Genomic DNA, 23,433 nt, shown 5'->3' on the forward strand with positions numbered 1-23,433 from the left:
GTTGAGCATTTTAGCCCTGGTTCAGTATAACACGCAAGCCCTAGCTTAGCTTTAAGCACATTGGGTAATCCTTTTGAAGCCAGTAAGGCAATTCACATGCTAAAAATTAAGCATGTGTATTGGGGACAGAGTGCTCAGCACCTCTTAGGATCAAGCCCAGGCATTTTAAGCACTTTGGAGCAGGGAACATCTCTCTTCCTTTGTGTTTATACAGTGCCTAGCACAATGATACCCCAATCTTGACCACGTAGTGTCCCCTTGCATGTCTAATACGGTATTTATAAGGTGCTTCTTGTGATAATATCTAGGCACCCTTACATAATAATACTATCTAGGTGCTGCATAATTGGTATGAACATTTTAGAACACTCCTAAATACATGTTCTGCTGCTCTTGTGGTCTAAACATCATTCATTAGGTTGTGAATGATGGTAAACTTTATTCTTTTCAACTACCTTAATGGTACGATTGATGGAATGATTCCATGGCACCTCTCAGCTAAGGCACGAGTCAGAACTTAGGCGTACTGACTCCAGAGTTGTCCATTTGCTTGTTCCAATAAATGCACTAATTTTGTTGTCTCTACTAATGATGATCTCTCTCGCTCTCTCTTTTATTGTCGTTTCATATGCACATATTAAATTATCAGCCATGTTCTGAGAGTTTTATTTTGTACTTACCTTTCCTTTCCCTCTCTGAATTGTAAGAGTGTAGACTGAATTAGTAGACTGTCACTGCGGTTGCACTGTACGTCAAAAAGTACCTTTTTTACCTGGGTGGTACTTATCATAAGGCAATAAAAGTGAGAGCTGGAAATAACCTTTTAGATCATCCATGCCCTCCCTCATTATTTCCTGGTTGTGTCCTTGCTATTGCTGCATGACTGTTCTTAGTAAATGGAACCATCTTCATTAAGCATTCCACATCCTTAAAAGGAATACATTGCATGGACATCACCAGCGATTCAGCATATTCATTTCCATAATGCACTTTATTTTTGGAGTCTTATCTTTTGAGGCTTTAAATCACGTGACAGACTTTGATTTTTAACAGTAGTGAGACTAAGAACAATAGATCACAGGAAGAAAAAGTGTAGCACTATATTTGTCTGACCTGCAATCTTGACCAGGAGGACGTGTTCTTTCTGGAGATTTTTATCTATCTATCTATCTATCTATCTATCTATCTATCCATTCATTTATTTATTTATTTATTTATTTATTTATTTTGCTCGCGTTTTGTCTCCTAAATTTCTACACGTGGTACCACTTGCTTTTCCAGCACTAAAACATGTATTGATGAGCATGTCAACTGCAGGTCTCCTGCTGCTGAAGTGTATACGTATACCTCTCATGAGTCCACCAATTTATTATGCTACTTAGGCTATTATTGCGAACTTTATAGCTTTTTCTCTTCCTGTCCACCAAGACTAATACAGACTAATACTAGGATGAGAAAACTTGCCGTTCAGCACAAGGAAGTGGCAATTTGGCAAGTAATTTTTTCAGGGCTTTCCTGACAATAAAGTATGTTTTTCTCCTCCTTCAGTACCAGGTTCACATGACACTTAAATTAACAATGTCAGATGCAGCCACATCTCAATATTTTCACCTTAATCTTAGCAATGAAAGTTGTACCTCTGCCAGGCATGACTGGTTCACTAAAATTAGAGTAAAGCTTTTCTTAGCTGGAGTGAGACCAATAAGCTTCTACAAACGTAGGCAGGCCTTGCTTTAGGGAATAAGATGATCAGTTGTGGGAGTAATACATATTACTTCTCACCATAACCCTGATTATGACAAAGTTTTGTATTTGGTACATTTAATAATGGGGAGATTCTTCTGCTGAAGCCTCCATCATAGTGCAGGACATTGCTGGAGATATGGTTCTAGATTAGATGAATTCCCCAGTCCAAGTATTTTAATTTAAAATATACATTTTAATACCCTAATTAATTTCTAGGTGGAGAATGCTATGGTAATCTAGACTAACAATAAGGATAACAGTCAAGAGGTCTTAATCAAAGAGGAACAGTTGCAATTGCCTGGCCAGCCACATATGAAAAATACATCACAGATCACTGCTGCTACCTTGGATTGAGCCACTAGGATTCCCAGGTTGCTGACCAGTATGGCAAAGCAAAGCACAGGCTTAGTCCTTGCATAATTGGTAAGGACACTTCCCTTTTTTCCACTTCTCTGGATGCTTCCACCTACTAGTATGATGCATACATCTGCTTCCATGTAATCAACGTTGAATCGCAGTCTTTCATCCCAGGCCTTGTCCCATTGAGGCAAGGGACTGGAAAAAGAATAAAATTATAAAAGCTGGGTTTGATGGGGAGGACATGCAAAGGAGATGAGTCACATCACCATACTGATGGCTACAACCCAGCGGAAGGATGATCAAACAGAGAGGAAGGATTGTCCAGTGGAAAAGTGGTCCCAGGCACTATCCTAGGACTTGGGAGACCTGGACTCGAGTCCTGCTCTGCCACAGACTTCCTGTGTGATCTTGGGCAAGTCACTTAGCCCCTCTGTGCCTCAGTTACCCATCTGTGAAATGGGGATGATAATTCCCTGCCTCACAGAGCTGTTGTGAGGATAAATACATTAAAGATTGGGAGGCACTCAGATGCTAGCATAATGGGAGCCACAGAAGTATATGAGAGAGAATTTCTCACAATTGCTCCTAGTGGCATTGGACCTTTTGGGATCCGACATGAGGACTATTAGGAAGACAGAGCAAGTGCCCAGCATGGCTATCTGGATCCCTCTTGGAAGAAGGGCTTCTTCAACCCTTGCAAGATCCTGCAAGTGATTCAATAGACTCAAGCTCAGTGTTGTCAATGTCTGCTGATAGATTTAATACAGAACACTCGGAGTTTTTAGTTTATTTAAAGTATTTCTTTCCATAGTTTTATGTGATCTCAGTAGCTATTCATCCTTGTTTTAAAACCAATAAAGGCAATGAAAGAAAAATGAAGTTAAATACATTATATGGACACCTGGTTCAGGTTAATTGTTAGGAAGTAAGTGCTGGCCACAGTATTGGTACAGCGTTAGGGCTTATCTACTTAAACACTTAGCTCACAGCAAGCTGATATGTAAACCTGCCCCATACTAATCTGCTGCGCATTGTGTCCATGTGAAGCTCCCTAGTGCGCTTTAATCTACTCCAAGTGTTCACCTAGGCAAGCCCATAGTTCCATGGCGTGGTTGGGGAAAAAACAATACTGAGAGGGATCGGGGAAATCTGGTTTCCATCACCACGTTCTTGATGCCTTCAATAAAAAAGAGACCTATGGAGTCAGGATGATGATCAGGGAGGCTGATGAAGAGTGACGATAGTTTGAGCAAATGAGGCCAGAGTTCCAAGAGCTCAGCACCCAGCAGCTCCAGCTGTGACACTCTCAGCCAGTTTTTCAAAGCAGTTCAGTACCGAACTTTGAGCTCCTTTGAAAATCTGACACCATCTATTTAAAACAGGGCAGAACTTCCCCTGCACGAGAGAAGCATTCACAATCGGTGTTTCTAATGGGCCAATAGTCTTTGCCTTGGCTAGTCATCAAGGATCTGGGTCATCTCACACGTAGTTGTCACCACTCTGAACACACGCAAACGCAACCCTGGTGCAGTTGAGAAGACTCTTCAAGGCGAGTGCTGGGTAAGAGGTGCTCTGGTTTTATCACAGCCAGGATTTTTTTCCTTTTGACAAAAATAAGGAAAGAATGCACAATATTGCTGTCTTAGGGTTGTGACGGTGCTGCCCGTGGGAGCCAGCTGAGGTCCCTCAATCAGGGTGAACTGCAAACAAAACAGGGCAGACAAACCCCAAACGCTGGTGGCTATTCCAATACTTAGATTTACCAAGCCAGCACAAAACAGCTTCTATAGTACCTCACTGGTTACTCAGAAGTCCAAACAACGCAGTTCCCTTAAAGTATCCAGCCTCAGGCCTCCGTCCAGACACACCTGTCAGATATGATGATGATTACTGAAAATCTTACTTCATCATATAAAAGAAAGGGTTCTTCCAATCCCAAAGGATCAGCCACATACCCATGTCTAATTATAACTTAGATCTTACCCAAAATACACGCTATAGTCAATTCTTATTAACTAAGCTAAAATTTATGAAAAAAGAAAAGAGAGAGAGTGTTGGTTAAAAGATCAATATACATACAGACTTGAATTCAATTCTTGAGGTTCAGAGACATAGCAGAGGTGAGCTTATAGTTGACAAAAGTCCTTTTAGAAATAGTCCATAGGTTATAGTTCAATGTCCATATTCAGGGTGGCTCCAGTCAGTGACTGGGGGGTCTCAATCCTTATGGTTTAAGGTTTCCCCCTCTTGAAACCCAAAGCAGATCTGAGATGAAGTAAGATCATGTCCCAGGGTTCTTATACATTTCCAGCAGCCTTTCGGCTTGAGATAATAGGCTTAATTTTCCTTCTCTCAAACATCCTGGCAATTAGCACAGGGTAATCTATCCATTAAACAGTTCAGATACAGGTTACCACAACCTTCAAAGAGACACAGACAATAATACTATTTCACTCAAGTATCATCATAAGTGTTAATATTCCTTTTTTGATCCTTGAATTAAAGTTATAGCAATAGACAAGACTTGTTTGCTTACATCACAAGACCTGAGCAAACATCTACCCTTGAGATCTCTAACAATGCAGACTTGCATTTCAAAGCTCTATTCATTTACATATCTTCCTAACCAGTCCTTAAGGTTCACCCATGGATCAGGTCAGTCTGAGTTAATTAACTTTTTCTGGCCCTGTCACCTTCCAATGAAATATTATATTACACTCATAATGTCACAAGGGTCAATACTTTTCCTTGGGCCTTCTGCTGCAAAACCTTCCTCTTATTAATTTGAATTTACTCAAGCACTTCATACGGTACCTGTTAGTCTGTGGCCTTTTTAGAGCAGTCTGAAGGTAACGTGCAGCATTGTATAAAATTTTTGCTGTGTCAGTTCAGCTTTGGAGGCAAGCAGATGCTGTTTAAGTTACGCTCTGCCAATTAACTTACCTTCTGACAGACAAGTACTGTCACGTATGTATTACCAATTTTTTATTATCTACATATAAAATACAAATACTGTGATCTAAAACACAGAGAAAAATATACAAGGAGGGGGAAATCTAAACTATTATGGCTAAGCTATTGTTCCTATCCTGATTTGTAATCTTGAATATTTAATATATGGCTTCAAGAAAATGCAGAAAAAAAAATCTCACTTTCAGGAAGTCTGTTTGTGTCTTTCTTCCTTAGCCATTAAACTGAACCCAGCCTGGGGCAGATTTAGGGAGCTCTGCTTTTGATATCTGTTCCATGATACAATATTTCCATCCCCCACATCTGAGCAAACATCCTTCAGGAAAACCATTACGTAGATTGCCTTGGCTACCCTCTCTGATCATGAACACTATTTGCCCTGATCTATTATTGAACATACTTCTGCATGGACAATACAGTGCACAGATTCCTTTGAACTGCATTCTTAACAATTGTCTGCCAGGTGTCTCATTTAGTTGAAAGAGGTCTCTGTCTCCCCCCCCTTTTTTTAAATTCTTAATATCTACCTGCCTGCTGTCTTTCTCTACATTGAGGGCCCAGTTCAACATATCCATGTAAGTAACACCATCTCTGTTTAGCCACACACATAAGCATTTGCTTAAATTCCATTGAAAGTCAGTTGGACTTAAGCACTCGCTTAAGGGCTTTTGCTGAACTAGGGTGGAAATTCCATGCAGACTTAACTTTAAGCAGTGCATAAAAGGTTTGCTGAATCAGGGCATAAGGTCTTCACAGATCAAATTGCTTTAATCCACTCTAGTCATTTAATGGCAGGTGCACATAAATTTTGGAACATTGCCTCACACAAGGGAGCCTACATCATTTGGGGGCCTTCTTAAATACAATCTTAAAATCCAGAGTAGACTGTAACTTGAGTTCACTTTTGGACATGTAAGGAAAAACAATTCCATTTGTTATTTGCAGACTGTACTAAGGGAGGAAACTGAGCTCACCTCCACACCCTCCTAATTTTCTGTAGGTGTTATAGGTTTTTTGAGCATGAGTTCAGATTTCAAAATGCAGTTTGCTTGGGATTTATGCATCTTGTCTCTGAACTTTGATTTTATGGGCACTTCAAGTGGCTTTTAATCCTCACTTAGTAAAGACCTGTGGTGTGGGATCAGTTTTCTCTGTTTCTTTCAAAATTCTTGCTAGCAAAGTACCAATAAAGGAACATTTGTATGTAATGAGCACTCAGATCATCACCTTCCTTCCAAGATCTTTGCATTGCAGTTTTCAGTGTGACCTAGCTAGAATTCTAACAGGGCTGCTTTAATATATTTCACAAGCAGGTCCCTGAATTCTAGGCATGGCTCCCGTTCCCCTTCTGTAAGGCATTTGATGTGGTGCCATTTTGATTAAAAACTAGAATGATATAAAATTAACTTGTCCCATAAATTAAAAGCTGGCTAACTGATAGGTCTCAAAATGTAACATGAAATCACCAATGAGCAGGTTCTAATGGGGTCTGGTAGGGTTCAATCCTTGGCTCTGTTATTTAACATTTTTATCAATGTCCTGGAAGCAAACAAATTAATCGCTGATAAAGTTTCCAGATGATACAAAAATAGGGAGAATGGTAAATAATGAAGAGGGCATTTCACTGATACAAAGCAATCTGAATCAGTTGGTACACTGGGCACAAGCATACACTATGTATTTTAGTAGGGTTACATGTAAATGTATACATCTAGGAACAAAAAATGTAGGCCATACATGTTGGGGTGCTCTATCCTGAGAAGCAGTGAGACTGAAAAAAGCTTTGGGGATTGTGGTGGCTAATCAGCTGAACATGACCTCCCAGTAAAAAGAACGAGGAGTACTTGTGGCACCTTAGAGACTAACAAATTTATTTGGGCATAAGCTTACATGGGCTAACACGGCTACCACTCTGAAACCTGACCTCCCAGTGTGATGCACTGGCCAAAAGGGCTAATGCGATCCTGGGATGCATAATCAGGGCAATCTTGAATAGCAGTAGAGAGGTTATTTTATCTCTTGGGCGCTGGAAAGACTGCTACTGGGATACCATGTCCAGTTCATGAAGGATGTTGATAAATTGGAGAGGGTTCAGAGAAGAGCCACCAGAATGATTAAAGGATTAGAAAAAAATGCCTTATAGTGATCAGTTTAAGGAGATCAATCTATTTAGCTTAACGACATGAAGGTTAAGGGGTGACTAAATTGCAGTCTGTAAATATCTACATGGAGAACAAATATTTAATAATGGGCTCCTCAGTCTAGCAGAGAAAAGGTATGATACGATCCAGTGGCTGAAAGCTGAAGTGACACAAATGCAGGCTGGAAATAAGGTGTAAATTTTCAACAATGAGGGTAATTAACCAGTGGAACAGTTTACTGAGGGTTGTGGTGGATTCTCCATCAGAGACCATTTTTAAATCAAGAATGGACGTTTTTCTAAAAGATCTATTCTAGGAATTATTTTGGAGAAGTTATATGACCTCTGTTATACAAATCAGATTAGTTGATCACAATGGTGCCTTCGGCCCTGGGAATCCATGAATCTATGACTGTATGATACTTGACTATCTTGCATAAATAAAACTGCCCTTTTTCTTGTTTTTCTTAACTCTGAGTCATTTATTTGGGGTTTTTCTTTTCACTATAAATATTGTTACATCATGAAGTATAGTATAGTAAAAATGTGGAACGGAAGAAATTATCTGTAGAATTTTCCCCACACCCTTCACAAACTATTATCAGAATCTCTTCATATGTAGTGAACTTTTCCTCAAACATTTCCTTTAATCTTGCAGATGAGAAGATACTACTAGGATTAGCTGCTTTACTTTCTGTTTGTGGGTCATGCCAGTAGAACCATGCCAGAGAGAGATTAAATTCAGTTATTCACAAGTCTTTTTTGCAGAAACTGGGCTTAGCACAGAATCATCAAAGTTAGGTAATAGAAATTCTCCGTTACTTGTAGATTTCAAGAATCATGTGCTCAAATTCAACACTGGAGAATTCAAATCCAGTATATGGTGCTAGCTGTTGACTTTGTGCATATACCCTGATTAATGGTGGTCAGCAGATCTCCCACTGTTTCCCATTTATTTGATTAGTAAGTGTGGGTTGGCATGCTACAGTCTCTCAAACAATAAAAGTGGATATTGGTGGACTGTAAAATCTAAACAAGTAACAATGGATTAATTATCAGGCTTGGATACAAAGCTGTCTGTATTCCCTGTGAGTTTTACTGCCTGTGTGTGTGCACAGCCCTAAGATCATTTACTTCTGAATAAAAATAATCATAACACTGCAAGCAATAAATCATCAATGCATTTTTTTCAAAATTTTCTTTTAAATAATATGAATTTATAAATCTGAAACCTGCTGAGAGGTTTTAAAATCTTTGTCAAGATTAATTTCCTTTAGTTTAGTCACCTCATATTCTGGGGGGAAAACCAAACAAAAAATATCCTCAATCTTTCCCTACATCGTCATTAGTACAGTAGAACTTATTTTTATGTGATGTCTTTCATTACAAATAACAAGGGGAAAAAAATCAGGTCTCTCTCCTAAGCTCTGTGATTGTTAAAGGTAAGTTGGTTAAACCTAGTACCAGCCTCTTTCACAGTGCAGAGAAAATAACTTTGGGCTTGTCTGTGCATGCACCAAAGCTTTTATCTGATTTCCAGCATTCAGACTCTAGCATACCTATTTGTGCTGCCAGATCTCCCAAGCTAAGTAGTTTCAGACTTGGTCGCTATTTGGATAGGAGACCTATAAAGAACAGCTAGGTTTTGTACGAAGTGATGTAGATAATTGATAAGGTGACACACTTTCCTCTGAGTCTGCTCTGAATTAATACCAAGTTTGATGTTAGGGGACACTGAGGCGTTGTCTTTTGGAAGAGACCTAAAATCATGATACTTTTAATAAGAGCAGAGATGCTAATTCAAGCATCCTGTCCGAATTTAATTTGAAGCAAATACCTTCTGTCTCCTGCCGTTTCAGTTGGATATGTTATTCTTTTTGACTGTGGGAAGTGTTTCTGTATACTTTTGAATAGCTGCTGCAGTGTGCCCCAGTGATAGACACATTCTCGTGGTAGATAGTGATGCATATATATACACACACACACATCCCTTACCCACCTCAGAGGGGTGTTATGAGGCTGAACTGGTGACTGACTGGAAAAGACTTAGATTTTCAAAAGAAAATGCTTCAAGAAGTGCATTGGAATATGTATGTAACAGCAATGATTAGGTAAGCAAGCCAACTGTCTTACCGTGTTTCAGAAGTCTAGTGTCCAGTAGTGCACAACACTTAACTCTCATCTGGAGAACATAACTCGAATCCTTCTTCCTGAAAGGATGCAATGGACATGTATGTACTTGGAGGTGGAGGCAGGAATTTCTAGGGGATAGATTAGTATCAGGGGGTAGCCGTGTTAGTCTGTATCTACAAAAACAACAAGGAGTCTGGTGGCACCTTAAAGACTAACAGATTTATTTCGGCATAAGCTTTCGTGGGCAAAAACCTCACTTCTTCAGATGCATAGAGTGAAAGTTACAGATGCAGGCATTATATACTGACACATGGAGAGCGGGAAGTTACTTCGCAAGTGGAGAACCAGTGTTGACAGGGCCAATTCAATCAGGGTGGATGTAGTCCACTCCCAATAATAGATGAGGAGGTGTCAATTCCAGGAGAGGAAAAGCTGCTTCTGTAATGAGCCAGCCATTCCCAGTCCCTATTCAAGCCCAGATTAATGGTGTTAAATTTGCAAATGAATTTTAGTTCTGCTGTTTCTCTTTGAAGTCTGTTTCTGAAGTTTTTTTGTTCAACGATAGTGACTTTTAAATCTGTAATAGAATTACAGGGAGATTGAAGTGTTCACTTACTGGCTTATGTATGTTACCATTCCTGATGTCCGATTTGTGTTCATTTATTCTTTTGCGGAGGGACTGTCTGGTTTGGCCAATGTACATGGCAGAGGGGCATTGCTGGCACATGATGGCATATATAACATTAGTGGATGTGCAGATGAATGAGCCCTTGATGGTGTGGCTGTTGTGGTTGGGTCCTCTGATGGTGTCGCCAGAGTAGATATGGGGACAGAGTAGGCAACGAGGTTTGCTACAGGGATTGGTTCCTGGGTTGGTGTTTCTGTGGCGTGGTGTGTAGTTGCTGGTGAGTATTTGCTTCAGGTTGGGGGGTTGTCTGTAAGCGAGGACTGGCCTGCTTCCCAAGGTCTGTGAGAGTGAGGGATCATTTTCCAGGATAGGTTGTAGATCGTGGATAATGCGCTGGAGAGGTTTTAGCTGGGGGCTGTATGTGATGGCCAGTGATGTTCTGTTATTGTCCTTGTTGGGCCTGTCCTGTAGTAGGTGATTTCTGGGTACCCGTCTTGCTCTATCAATCTGTTTCCTCACTTCCCCAGGTGGGTATTGTAGATTTACGAAAGTTTGATAAAGATCTTGCAGGTGTTTGTCTCTGTCTGAGGGGTTGGAGCAAATTCGGTTGTATCTTAGGGCTTGGCTGTAGACAATGAATTGTGTGATGTGTCTTGGATGGAAGCTGGAGGCATGTAGATACGTATAGCGGTCAGTAGGTTTCCGGTATAGGGTGGTGTTTATGTGACCATCACTTATTTGCACTGTAGTGTCCAGGAAGTGGATCTCTTGTGTGGACTGGTCCAGGCTGAGGTTGATGGTGGGGTGGAAATTGTTGAAGTCCAGGTGAAATTCTTCAAGGGCCTCCTTTCTGTGGGTCCATATGATGAAGATGTCATCAGTGTAGTGCAAGTAGAGGAGGGGCACTAGGGGACGAGAGCTGAGGAAGCGTTGTTCTAAGTCAGCCATAAAAATGTTGGCATACTGTGGGGCCATGCGGGTATCCATAGCAGTGCCACTGACTTGAAGTTATAAGTTGTCCCCAAATCTGAAGTGGTTGTGGGTGAGGACAAAGTCACAAAGCTCAGCCACCAGGCATGCTGTGGCCTCATCAGGGATACTGTTCCTGACAGCTTGTAGTCCATCCTCATGTGGAATATTGGTGTAAAATGCTTCTGCATCCATGGTGGCCAGGATGGTGTTTTCAGGAAGAACACCAATGCATTGTAGTTTCCTCAGGAAGTCGGTGGTGATAGATTGTGTGTTATAATGTACATCTTTAATATATGGACTGCAAGAAAAGAAAAAAATTACATCATTCTGCAGAACTTTCAAAATGTAATGTTATCTGCCTCTTTAGTATCCGCTGTGGGCTTTTTCCTACTTTGTGCAGATCTCATACTGTATAGTAAAATAAGAGCATACAGTGCCTAATCTGTTGTTTACGCTGTGTAAAGTGGCTGTAAAACATTAACAAATCAAAAAGGTCTAATTTTACATTCACTTTGCACAAATGTAAGTGATTAGGCAAGGTGCCAGGTAGTGGAGAAAGCAGACAGGAGAGTATTTGAACCGATAGACTCCGGTGGAGGAGGAGACTATAGTTTAATTCCAGATGAGCTATGGAGAGTGTACCAGTGTGATGCAATCTTGGATGTCCCGTAGTGCTTCAGGTAGATTAGAGGAAGAATGCATCTATACCTTTCCCAGATTTGAGGAAGAGCTCTATGTAGTTCAAAAGCTTGTCTTTCTCACTAATAAAAGTTGGTCCTATAAAAGATCTCAGCCATCTTGTCTCTCTGCAATGTAACCTAATTTACTCATGGTAGGTATTGTACATGGAGGAAAAACAATTCTCTAGTGACATTCCATGTACTTTGCAATGCCTAGTACAATTCTGCCGAAGTTCCAAGAAGAGAGGCAAAGCTGCTAAGTACCTCTGTATGGGGAAATTTCTCCTTTACTGCTTGAATGCTTGGCTATTAATTAACCTTTTGTTTTTGTGTTTCTCCCTCACTTTAATGGCATCTATCATTTTTATTATCTCTCTGGATCATGCATTCTTGACATTTATTTTTTGCGACTGTGTAAATGTCCAACTCTGTCTCAACACTCTTTTGAACAGAGTTATGTCCCTGGTTAGTTTATGTCCTCATTTTGTCCAGGTGCCCTTGAATACAATCACTTTCCTCCTCAGTACTGACTAACCTTCCTATTCCTTGTTACAGTCTCAACCTTTTTGCTCCCCTCCCTGTTCCCTACTCCAGACTATTGATGTGTATTTAATGCAAATAAGATTATACCTAACACCAGTCCTTGTGGTGATGTGCATCAGATCAAAGTGCTGAAGCAGGGAATGAATACATATGATTTTGTTCTTAATTGAAACAGTTAGCTTCTCCTGCTGATTTGTAATGAAATTTTAATATGCAAGCTCTTGGATCAATTTAGTTTCATTATGGCAATGCATTTGCAATGCTCTAGCATAACTTGTGTTAGTATTTCCATTAAAAACCCTTATTTTACAACTGTAAAATTAGTATTCCACTCTTTAGGGGACTATAATGTGGCCATAAAATTTCATTCAGGGCTGAAACTTCAGCCTGAAAATAATATGATGGTGAGGGAGGGCTGTATGTGTGTGTGTGTTTGAACTTGGGAAGTAGGTGTGTGTGTTAGAACTACAAGAGTAGAGGAAAATGTTTGTTTTTAAATAGAAATTGATTTGCATCTCTATTTCCAGAAGGTCTTTAAAGAACACCCAACAAATACACACGAAATGCATTGGTACATAATACAGAGCAGTTGTGAAGTCTTATGTGGGGGTGGAGAAATGAAGATGTCATTATTTGAATTCCCATGTGCGTACAGAGGGAATATGAATTATAATTAATTTCTCTACATTTCTGAGAAATTATTACGTCAAATCTTTTATTTACTGCAAAAATAAAATTTTAGCAACCTTTTTTTTTTTCAATTTGCGACATAGGGTCAAGATTGACCCACGCCGCAATTTTGATAAGCAATAACTCAGCCACAATGAAACACAGCCACCAGCAGCAAGAGCTGCAATGCTAGTGATACCTAATTCAAATATACATCAAGGTCGCATAGCCGGAAATTCATGTAGAGCGGAGATATCGCGAGTTGATACATGTCAAACGGTCATTTGAACACACGTCGCTGGGTAGATGGTTAAGAATCGAGCGAATACTGTGGGATATTGTGTTTCTTGGTGTCAAAGAATAAAGAATAATGTCTTTCAGCATTATAAATCCAAAATGTGAGGCTCTTTAAGCGTTGTTAAACCTTAGCGATGTTATCGGGCTGTATAATTAGGAACTTTTCTTTGTTATAACTAGTTCACATGTAATAAATAATGTCCATAAAAGAAAAGTAACAGTGTTAGCGCTTAATAGATTACGAAAGTGATGACATCACACTTCAAGCGGGTAACCGTGCGGAAGGGGATTACTTTCCAAACAACCGGTGTCGAGTTATAACGTCGGAAAAGGTCATTTTGTTTCTGTGTAAATTCTGTATCTAACTGTTTTAATAGGTAAGTGAGTGTATGTTACTAATCATTGAACCTTTAAGCAGTGAAAAGACGTGTTAGGATGGCTGCAATATGGTTTAAATCGCCAACCATGTGGTGTGTCCGCCATCCTTAACGCTATAATTCTTGCAGTTGGGAGCACAGTTGGTACATAACAATATTCAAATGCCCCATGGCAGAAAGAGGAAAAAGAAAACCCTCAGGAGCTGAGTATCATAAACGAAAGGCTGAGAAGGAAAAGGACCAAGCAAAACAGCAGGGATCCTACCTGAAATATCTTCTCTTTAATCCAAATAAAGATAGAAGCAGTTCACAGCATCCAGATGAAGGAATTTTACTTAGAGAAGAGGGTAGCTCACATCCGCATGGAAGCAGTTTGGAACATCAAGATGAAGGTATATTACTTTGAGATGAGGGTAGCTCACATCCTCAAAAAAGCAGTTTGGAAACTCAAGATGATGGAAATTTACTTCTAGATGAAGGCAGCTCACAGCATCAGACTGATATGGAAGTGGAGAAAATTTATTCATCTTCAGAGACACATGCAGAAATTGAAGTAAATGAAGTAGAAGGAAGAAAGGATGAGGCAGTTACAAACAAGTTACAGTATGGAGACCCAGCGTCATGGCCCAGATGTGATGACAGTGTGCGGCAAATTCTCATGGAACATGGACCCGAACAAGTTCATGAATTTCCCTTCCCTACGGATGGAAATAAAAGAGAATTCTCTGTCAGCATTACAAGAGGAGGTGCCACAAGTACTCATCGTTCTTTCTATTATTGGGAAAGAAATTCATCGAAACTGGTTACAATATTCAGTGTTGAAGGACTCTGTGTTTTGCTTTTGCTGCAAATTGTTTAGAAATTAAGCAATTGGTACATCACTTACTGAAAATGGTTCGAAGGACTGGAAAAACGTATCTTCAATTCTTTCTTCACGTGAAAGAAGTACAGAACATTTGGAATGTTTTCAAAATTGGAAAGAACTTGAATTATGATTGGGGGAAAAAAAGAAAAACTATCGATGAAGAAAATTTACATGTGATCAAGGAAAAAGAAGAATATTGGCAACAAATATTAGAGTGTCCGATTGCTTTAGTGAGAGTTCTCGGTGGACAAAATTTACATTCAGTGGCCGCGGTAGAAATGAAAAATTATACACTCCATGTAACGGAAACTTTTTAAAATTTGTTGAATACCTAGCTTTGTTTGATCCAGTCATGAAGGAGTATCTACATAAAATAACTGATCATGAAACACAGGTTCATTACTTAGGAAAAAATATGCAGAATGAACTGATTCAAATCCTAGCAAATGCCATTAAGAAGAAAATTCTAGAAGCTACCCATTCTGCAAAATACTTTTCAATAATACTGGACTGTACACCAGATGTGAGTCATGTTGAATAAATGACGATGATCATTCGTTTTATAGATGAAGATAATGTTGAAGTGCTCATAAAGGAACATTTTTTGGTTTCGTACCACTGAAGGAGACGACTGGAGCATTTATGACTGAAACTATTCTACAAGAGCTTGAAACAATGTCATTATCTGTTGAAAACTTTATGTGGCCAAGGCTATGAGAATGGGAGTAATATGAAGGGTAAAGACAATGGTGTGCAAAGGAAAATGATGGAAATCAACCCGAGGGCCTTTTTCGTTCCTTGCAGTGCGCATTCTCTGAATTTGGTTGTCAATGATGCTGCTAGATGCTGTTTGAAGGCAAGCAGTTTCTTTGACCTGGTGTAACATATTTGTGTGTTTTTCTCAGGCTCAACACGCTGTTGGGAGATTCTGACTTGCCATTTGAATTCTCTAACTGTGAAACCACTTAGTCAGATAAGATGGGAGAGTCACATTGATGCTTTTAAGCCTCTTCGCTATGAACTTGGAAACATTTATGATGCCCTAATTGAAATTTCTGATGATACTACCTTTACTGGATCATCTGGCAATATGGCACATTCAGATGCAGAAGCTCTTGCAAATGGCCTTTCCAAGTTCAAATTTGTGACTTCACTCATTTTGTGGTATAATATCCTTTTCAAGATTAACCTCACTAGTAAGCAGCTTCAGGAAAAGAACTTGAACATACATTCTGCTATTCAAAAACTGCAGCAAACTAAAAATATTCTGGAGGAATTCAGAAGTGATGAAGGGTTTGAAAGAACACTGTTAGATTCTCTCAAGCTTGCTGAAGAAATAGACTTTCCGACAGAATTTGAACCAGAGCCAGTTCACATTTGGCAAAAGAAACAGCAGTTTTCGTATGAAGGACGAGACACACCCATTCAGAACCCAAAACAAAGGTTCAAAGTGAATTTCTACTTCGCAATCCTTGATCATGCTATTCACTAGGTTGACGAAAGATTTCAACAGATGAAGCAGCTAGAGTCAGTATTTGGCTTTCTATATGATATCCACAGCTTGAAAAAGAAAACAGCAAAACAGATAAGAGAATTTTGTATAAAACTGGAGTCAGCATTGACTCATGAAAATTCAAAAGACATTGGTGCTACAGATTTGTGTAGTGAGCTTCAGGCTTTTTCAAGACAACTTAAGAAACATTCCACTCCTGAAGAAGTACTGAAGTTTGTTTGTGAAAATAAACTTTCAGATAGTTTTCCAAACATTTTGATAGCTTTATGAATTCTTTTAACTTTGCCAGTTTCCGTAGCTAGTGGGGAACGTAGCTTCTCAAAGTTAAAATTGATAAAAACATATCTGCGTTCAACAATGGTGCAAGAGAGACTTGTTGGACTTGCCATAATGTCAATAGAGCATGAAATAGCTGGAAAACTGGATCTAAAAGAACTAGACTGAATTTTCAAAACTTAAAGCAAGAAAAGTCATGTTTTAAGAGCACAGAATGTTTTTTATTCGGAATGTTTTATAAATATAAATTAAAGTTTATTGAAGAGTTTTCTTATTTCTTTCTATATTGGATGTGGTGATAATGGCAGTTAAAGCAGGATAGTGTAATGGATGATTTTAGATTTGTAATAATAAAAATTATAATTAACATTTTAATGCATTTTTATTTGAAATCAGACTGAAATATCATCTAGCTGTCGTGTACAAATCTCTTTGGAAAATTTCGTGTCTCTATTTTATCTGATCTCAGAAACATTGGTTGGACAGACGGACTGACGGACAAACCGAATAATTAAGCCTCTGTTTAAAAAAAAAGTTTAAAAAACATTAAAAGGAAAAAAGGGGCAAAATGTTTCCCAGTTTACCTAAAACCTCAGCCTCGATCTGCCCTTGGGGGTGGGAGGCGCCAATTGCATGGTTCGCCTAGGGCGCCAGTTGCTGGCAGCTAGTCTAGGGCTGCCCTGATCCTGAGGGTTCTGTGGACTGTTGTACCTGAACAAGAATAAATTATGCCTAAACGTGGATGTGATAGGGTGCTCAGAGAGCTGTCAGCCCAACAGTTAGTGTACCTGATTTCCAGCCCTTTATCTCTCTATCGGGGCAGTAGAAGTGCCTGGTTCTGACCCTACATCAGAAATGTTTTGGCCTTTGCACCATTAGGGCGAGTGGTAGGGGACCTGGGATGTCCTTCTCCAACAGGTCCCAGCCCACAGCCCTGTGGGAAGTAACACCGGCAGGGTCCTCCTTGCAGAGAGTCTAAGGCCACTGCCCCGGGCTGTTTCTTGCCTCTGTGCTCCATCAGTTTGACGCATGGCCCTTACAGTCCAAACAGTCAACAGCGTAACAAAAGTCCAAATGAGCAGGGCCCTCCCAGCACCTGTTGGCTCTCAAAGGGGGTGGTGTTTGCAGAAGACACTGCCTGTGGGACCTTACCTGGTCTGTGGCCCTCTCTCAGGTTCAACCTTCTGCCTGGTTTCCCAGAGAAGGAGTTGTCTCTCCTGCAGCTTGTCCACCACTTTTTGACTGGGCTTCTGAGTTCCTTTTAACTTGCTCCTCCAGCCAAAGCATTCTTGGTAGGCCCAGGGAAACAGAGCTATCTGAGCTCAGTATTACAAAAGGTATAACCCTTCGGGCCCAATATGGGGTTTCATGCTCTATCACGGTGGACTTTTGATTTGGACGTTGAGATAGATTTTCTTTTGTGGGTGGACAAAAAGGGAAACTGAGGCTGGGCACACTTGTTGTGCTGTAGCCTGCCACTGGAGGGTGCCCCAGGTGGGGCTTTCCTGTCATGGAAGGATTGCAGGGCCAATAGGGGAGGACTGAGGGAGGAGAGCTGCTGTAGGAAGTGTCACAGTTCAGGGCATTTCCCCTCAGTGGTTCAGCAAGGGCACCCTCTCTTGGCTTCCAGCTCTCCAGTTGTATCTCTTTTTACCTTTTGAGTGGGGTATTACCAGGCTGCACCGTTCCCTGCTTTCCCTGTGTATTTCCCAGCAAAGACAGTCTGCCTAGACAGACCTGCTCGCTTTCTCTTCACAGACCGATAACAGTGCTCTACAGCCAAAATGCTTCTGAAATAAATGTAGTCAAACTTTACTAATTCTGGGTCACTGAGAATGAAAATGATGCTTAAAATTGTTGATTGGCTCTAGTTTTCAAGATATGCTATTGGGTCAGTATATACGACCCTTGACTTGGGAATGGCGGAGGATAAGTGAGTTATAAAGGGAAGGGATCTCAATTTAAACCAGAAATGACTAAAATTCATCTTTGACTGGATCTATGAATAAATCTATGACTGGGTTTGGACAGTACTTGCTTTTTAGGCAAAACAATGAATGATGCAATCTGAAGCTGGTATTGCATCATACATGATAGGAATTGCATAATGTTATTCCGAGAAGTCATGGATGATGCAATCATAACGAAGCTTACATCACTCTGCTAAACAAATTACCCTATATCAGCTCTAGAAATCATACAGTGTCGTGCTCTCTTATTTGTCAGTGTTTGATTTTGCAAAGGGACACAATTCTGTTTAGCCAAAGTGAGCAGAGATGCCTCATACTTGTGTGAATAGTGCAGATAACTTCTGCTCTGTTTGTGGTGAAGTGACTTTTGCATTACAAAAGCGCAGTATAACCACTATGGTTAAGAAAGCCTATCACCTTTATTTTGGCTGCAAAATTGGAGATCAGGACAAGAGGTGGGCCCCACACATATGCCGCAACACTTGTGCAACAAATCTTCGCCAGTGGTTGAACAGGAAAAGGAAATCTATGCCTTTTGCAGTGCCAATGATTTGGAGAGAGCCAACAGATCATACCAGCAATTGTTACTTCTGCATGGTGCCTCCAGTTGGGAAAGGTGTGTCAAAGAAGAAAAAGTGGACTGTGCATTATCCAAACATTCCATCAGCTATACGCCCAATACCCCATGGAGAAGGACTGCCGGTTCCTGATGCACCAGAATCCTTCTCACTTGAGTCAGACGAGGAAGAGGATGAAACTTCTAGTCCTGAACCATCAATGTCACAGGACCCACATTTTCTCCCATCCTCCTCCTCTGAACCACACCTCATAACACAAGGTGAACTGAATGACCTTGTCAGGGATTTGGAACTACCCAAGAGTAAGGCAGAGCTGTTGGGCTCCAGACTACAGCAGTGGAATCTCCTGGCAGGTGATGTTAGGGTTTCCATGTTCCGTGACCATCAAAAGGATCTTGTCCCATTCTTCTTCATGGAAGGTGATCCTGTAGCCTGCAACAACATCGATGGTGTGATGGCAGCCCTCAACATCGTTCACGATCCAGATGAGTGGAGACTGTTCATTGATTCATCGAAGATGAGTCTTAAAGCTGTTTTACTGCATAATGGCAATGTTTTGCCATCAATTCTAGTTGCTCATGCAGTCCATATGAAGGAAACCTATGACAACATGAAACAACTTTTGAGGTGCATAAACTATGACCAACATCAGTGGCAGCTTTGTGGCGATTTGAAGGTTGTTGCTCTCTTGCTTGGTCTGCAGACTGGATACACAAAGTACTGCTGTTTTCTCTGTGAATGGGATAGTCGTGCAAGGGATTCCCACTACATCAAGAAAGATTGGCCACTCCGACAGTCATTGGAGCTTGGGAGGAAAAGTGTTCAGCATCCACCACTTGTTGAATCAAGGAAGATTTTGTTACCACCCTTACACATCAATCTGGGTCTGATGAAGAACTTTGTCAAGGCCATTGACAAAACACAAGCAGCTTTCAAGTACCTCCGTGGAAAATTTCCAAGGTTAAGTGAAGCTAAGATAAAGGAAGGTGTCTTTGTTGGTCCTCAGATTCGTGAACTTCTTCGAGATGATGCATTTGACCATGCACTGCGTGGCAAGAAAAAGACGGCATGGAAAGCCTTCCAGTTAGTGGCAATAAATTTTCTCGGAAACAACAAGGCAGACAACTACAGGTTGTTGGTGGAAAACCTCCTCAGGGCATACAAAAGCCTTGGTTGCAACATGTCACTAAAGATACATTTTTTGCACTCTCATCTAGATTTTTTTCCACCGAACTGCGGAGCAGTGAGCGACGAGCACGGCGAGCGATTTCACCAGGACATTGCAACAATGGAGAAACACTATCAGGGCAAATGGAGCCCATCAATGCTTGCAGACTATTGCTGGACAGTGACAAAAGATGTTCCATTTAATGAATACAAGAGACAAGCCAAGAAGCACCGAGTAGACACTGAATAGGACTAAACTATGTACATAATAGTTTTTTGCCTTTTGTTTCATAATCAATTTTATTTATATAACCCTTTTTCTGATTTTTAAAGTGTTACATAAACAGGACAGGTGAAATATTATCATGTAAAGCAACCATAAACACATGAAAAGACCTAGGTTTACAATTTATGATTAAAACTCTACTATCTTCACAATATACATAGACATAAAATGTAAAAACTTAAATATCTTAGAAACAGTAGCCAATCAGTTGTTTTAATTGTCATATTTGTATTCAGCACATCAAAATACATAATAAATAGAACATTTTATCTCTGAAGCAGACGACTTCTCAAAAATTGTAGACTAGTGTAACAAAATGATTGCAACAGATATACATTACACACAGTTCTTTCTAAGCAAGCCTACTGTGTTATTTAATGTAAAAAGCATGACAGAAAAAATGTATTAAAAACAATAAAAGAACCTACACACATGTTAATAAGCACTACACCACTGTAGGAGTTTTTGTGGTTACAAGTTAATCAGAGTTTCAGCTCAGAATAAGGATGCAGTCTTATGAGGCCTCAATAGGCCGAGTCCTTCCAATTCTCTTCTAAGGATTGGGGCCCTCCATGAACCAGGAGTCCTGTCCATTAGCTGGATCAAGGAGAATGCCCTGAATCAGCGTAAACCCAGGCTCTTTAGCCAAAAGTGTTTTCTTTGTCAGTTGGTCTCTGGAGAATCCAGTCTGAACTAGTATGTGGGTCTCTTCAGGGGAGCTTCAAAGGCTTCTAATGGTGGATGTTCATTAGCATCCCCACTCCCTACTACAGAAGGCACATCCAATGCTTCCACAACAACATATGCATAGTTGCATTTTTCACACAGTCTACCCCAAAGGCATTAATTAGTGTTACCTTACGTCCGGTTTTTCACGGACATGTCCAGCTTTTCGGCAATCAAACCCCCATCCGGGGGGAATTGCCAAAAAGCCGAACATGTCCGGGAAAAATACCGTCTGGGCACTTCCTCTCCCGCGGCTGCTCTGCTCCTCCCCTGACTCAGACTTCGGCTCTGTTTAAGAGCCAAGCTGCCCGAGCCAGCACTACCGGCTTTAGGCAACCCCCGTGCCTCCGGACTCCGAGCCGCCGGCCGGGCACTTCCCTTCCCGGGGTCCAGCTGCTCTGCTCCGGCGGCGCAGGGTCCGGAGGCAAGGGGGCTACCCGAAGCCGGTAGCGCTGGCTCGGGCAGCTTGGCTCTTAAACAGAGCCGAAGTTGAGTCGGGAGGAGCAGAGCAGCTGGAGCCGGGGAGGAGAAGTGCCCAGCCAGGGGCGCAGGGTCCGGAGGCATAGGGGCTGCCCGAAGCCTGAGTGCTACTGGCTTCATGGTTTGCTGGGCAGCCTCCAGACCCTGCGCCCCCGGCTGGGTGCTTCCCCTCCCAGGCTCCAGCTGTGCTGGAGGCGCAGGGTCTGGAGGCTGCCTGGCAAACGGTGAAGCTGGTAGCGCTTGGGCAGCCCTTTTCGCATGGCTGGGAGGGAGGAGGGGGAGTTAGGGCGGGGACTTTGGGGAAGGGGCGGGGCTGGGGGTGGGAAAGGGGCGGGGCCAGGGCCCGTGGAGTGTCCTCTTTTTTTATTTTTTAAATATGGTAACCCTACATTAATTCTAATTCAGTAAAGTTTTCTGAACTAAATTAAAATTTATCTTCATTCCATGAGGTGTTTTCAGGATATTACAGTCTGTCACAGGGAGCTTATACCCTGGCAGTGGCCTGGAAGTGGAACCTTCCAGAGAGGCTAGGAGCCACCCTGAGAGAGCTCCTTAGCAACAGACTGAGAAAAGCTGCACTGAGAGATGAAATTGTAGGGACAGAGGACTGGAGAGTGCAGCTCCATGACAGATGCTTGCAAAAGGGAAGGAGCCCAGGGAACCAGTGAGGGATCCTGAAAAATAGGCCCTCGCTGCTTATTAGGTGGAACCCATGGAACCCCAGAGAAGGGGGTAGGCATGGGTTCTCCTACCACATCAACACAGGAGAGAGTAAAGGGGCAAGGACTAATGAGTCTAGATCAGGGCTAAAGGCCTAGTACATGGTCACTAAGATCTCAGGTTTTCATTTGGACTTTGTTACCCCAGGAGCAGTAATTTTCTAAGCATCCTAAATGGAGGACTGAGTTGCAAGAATGAACAGACTACTGAGTAGCTGCAGGCAAGGGACGGCAGAGACAGAAAGGATGCTATGCTCTGCCCACCCATGAGGTGGCTGAACCGTCTAACATTAATTTTTAATGTTTTTTTGTTTTAAATTACAAATAAAATTAAATGTTGAAACAAAAATTCATTGCAAACTGAAAAATTGAAACATTTCATTTTGAAAATATTGAAACAATGTTTTGAGGGTTCGAGGCATATTTTTAGGTCCCCGTCTCCCCCCCCCCCCCCCCCCCCAAAAAAAAATGAATTGTTTGGTAAAAATCAACATGAATTCATGAAACTATTTGGTCACTAAATATGCACTTTTTTTTTTATTAAAAAATTGTTTGAAAAAGTTTTGTCCAGTTATCATCTTTAGGGAGGTGGGACCTGTGCACGTTTGTTTTGATAAGTGGTTTGTCAAGGTTTAAAGTTTCAGAAGCACTGATGCATCTTAAAGGAGCAGTTGGTAGGCACTCAGATGATAATGTTGGGTTGATTTGGGGCTTGTTTAGTTTTGGCTTTGGGGTTTTTTGGTGCTTTACAATTGGAATTTTGGGAAAACCACATCCCTGGCAAGACTGCGTTTGTGTATGTTGGGAAGAGCCATTATTCTGTTCTAGCAAAGCTCAGTTATAGTTGTCCTTGCACTGGTAAAGAGAGTTGAAGACCTGTGAGAATTTTAATTGCTCTTGTAGGCTGAATTTATACCTACTGCTCTTGTTGTTGTTGTTGTTGTATTAAATTCCATTATTTCTGCAGCGCACAGGAGAAAGCCTTGACTTCCTGTAAATAATGACTTGGTGCAGTCTTAATAATGGAGAACTGACATAATATGTTACTTACAGCACTAAGTACTTAACAGAAACAACAGTAATGCCTCATGAATGTCTTTTGATATAGCTAAATGGCTTTGACTTTTTAATTTTAAGGTAGTTAATCATCAGTATTGAGAAAAGCTTTTATATTGTACACAGTGTTTTAGTAAATGGAAGGCAGATATTCCGTTGTAGGATTTCAAAGTGCTGTATAAATATTAATGACTCAAGCTTCAAAACATCCTGTGAGGTGATTAAGTATAATTATCATTGTTTTGAAGAATGGGAAACTGAGGCACAAGATGATTAAAGTAC

General features: G+C 40.9%; 1 protein-coding gene across 7 annotated transcripts in view; it reads left to right on the plus strand.

Annotated features, from left to right (window-relative positions):
* KCNQ1 (potassium voltage-gated channel subfamily Q member 1) overlaps positions 1-23,433 on the plus strand; it is a 553,010-nt gene that overhangs the window by 168,507 nt on the left and 361,070 nt on the right. The window lies entirely within an intron of this gene.

Source organism: Chrysemys picta, chromosome 4 (assembly GCF_011386835.1).
Source record: "Chrysemys picta bellii isolate R12L10 chromosome 4, ASM1138683v2, whole genome shotgun sequence".
Lineage (NCBI taxonomy): Eukaryota > Metazoa > Chordata > Testudines > Emydidae > Chrysemys > Chrysemys picta.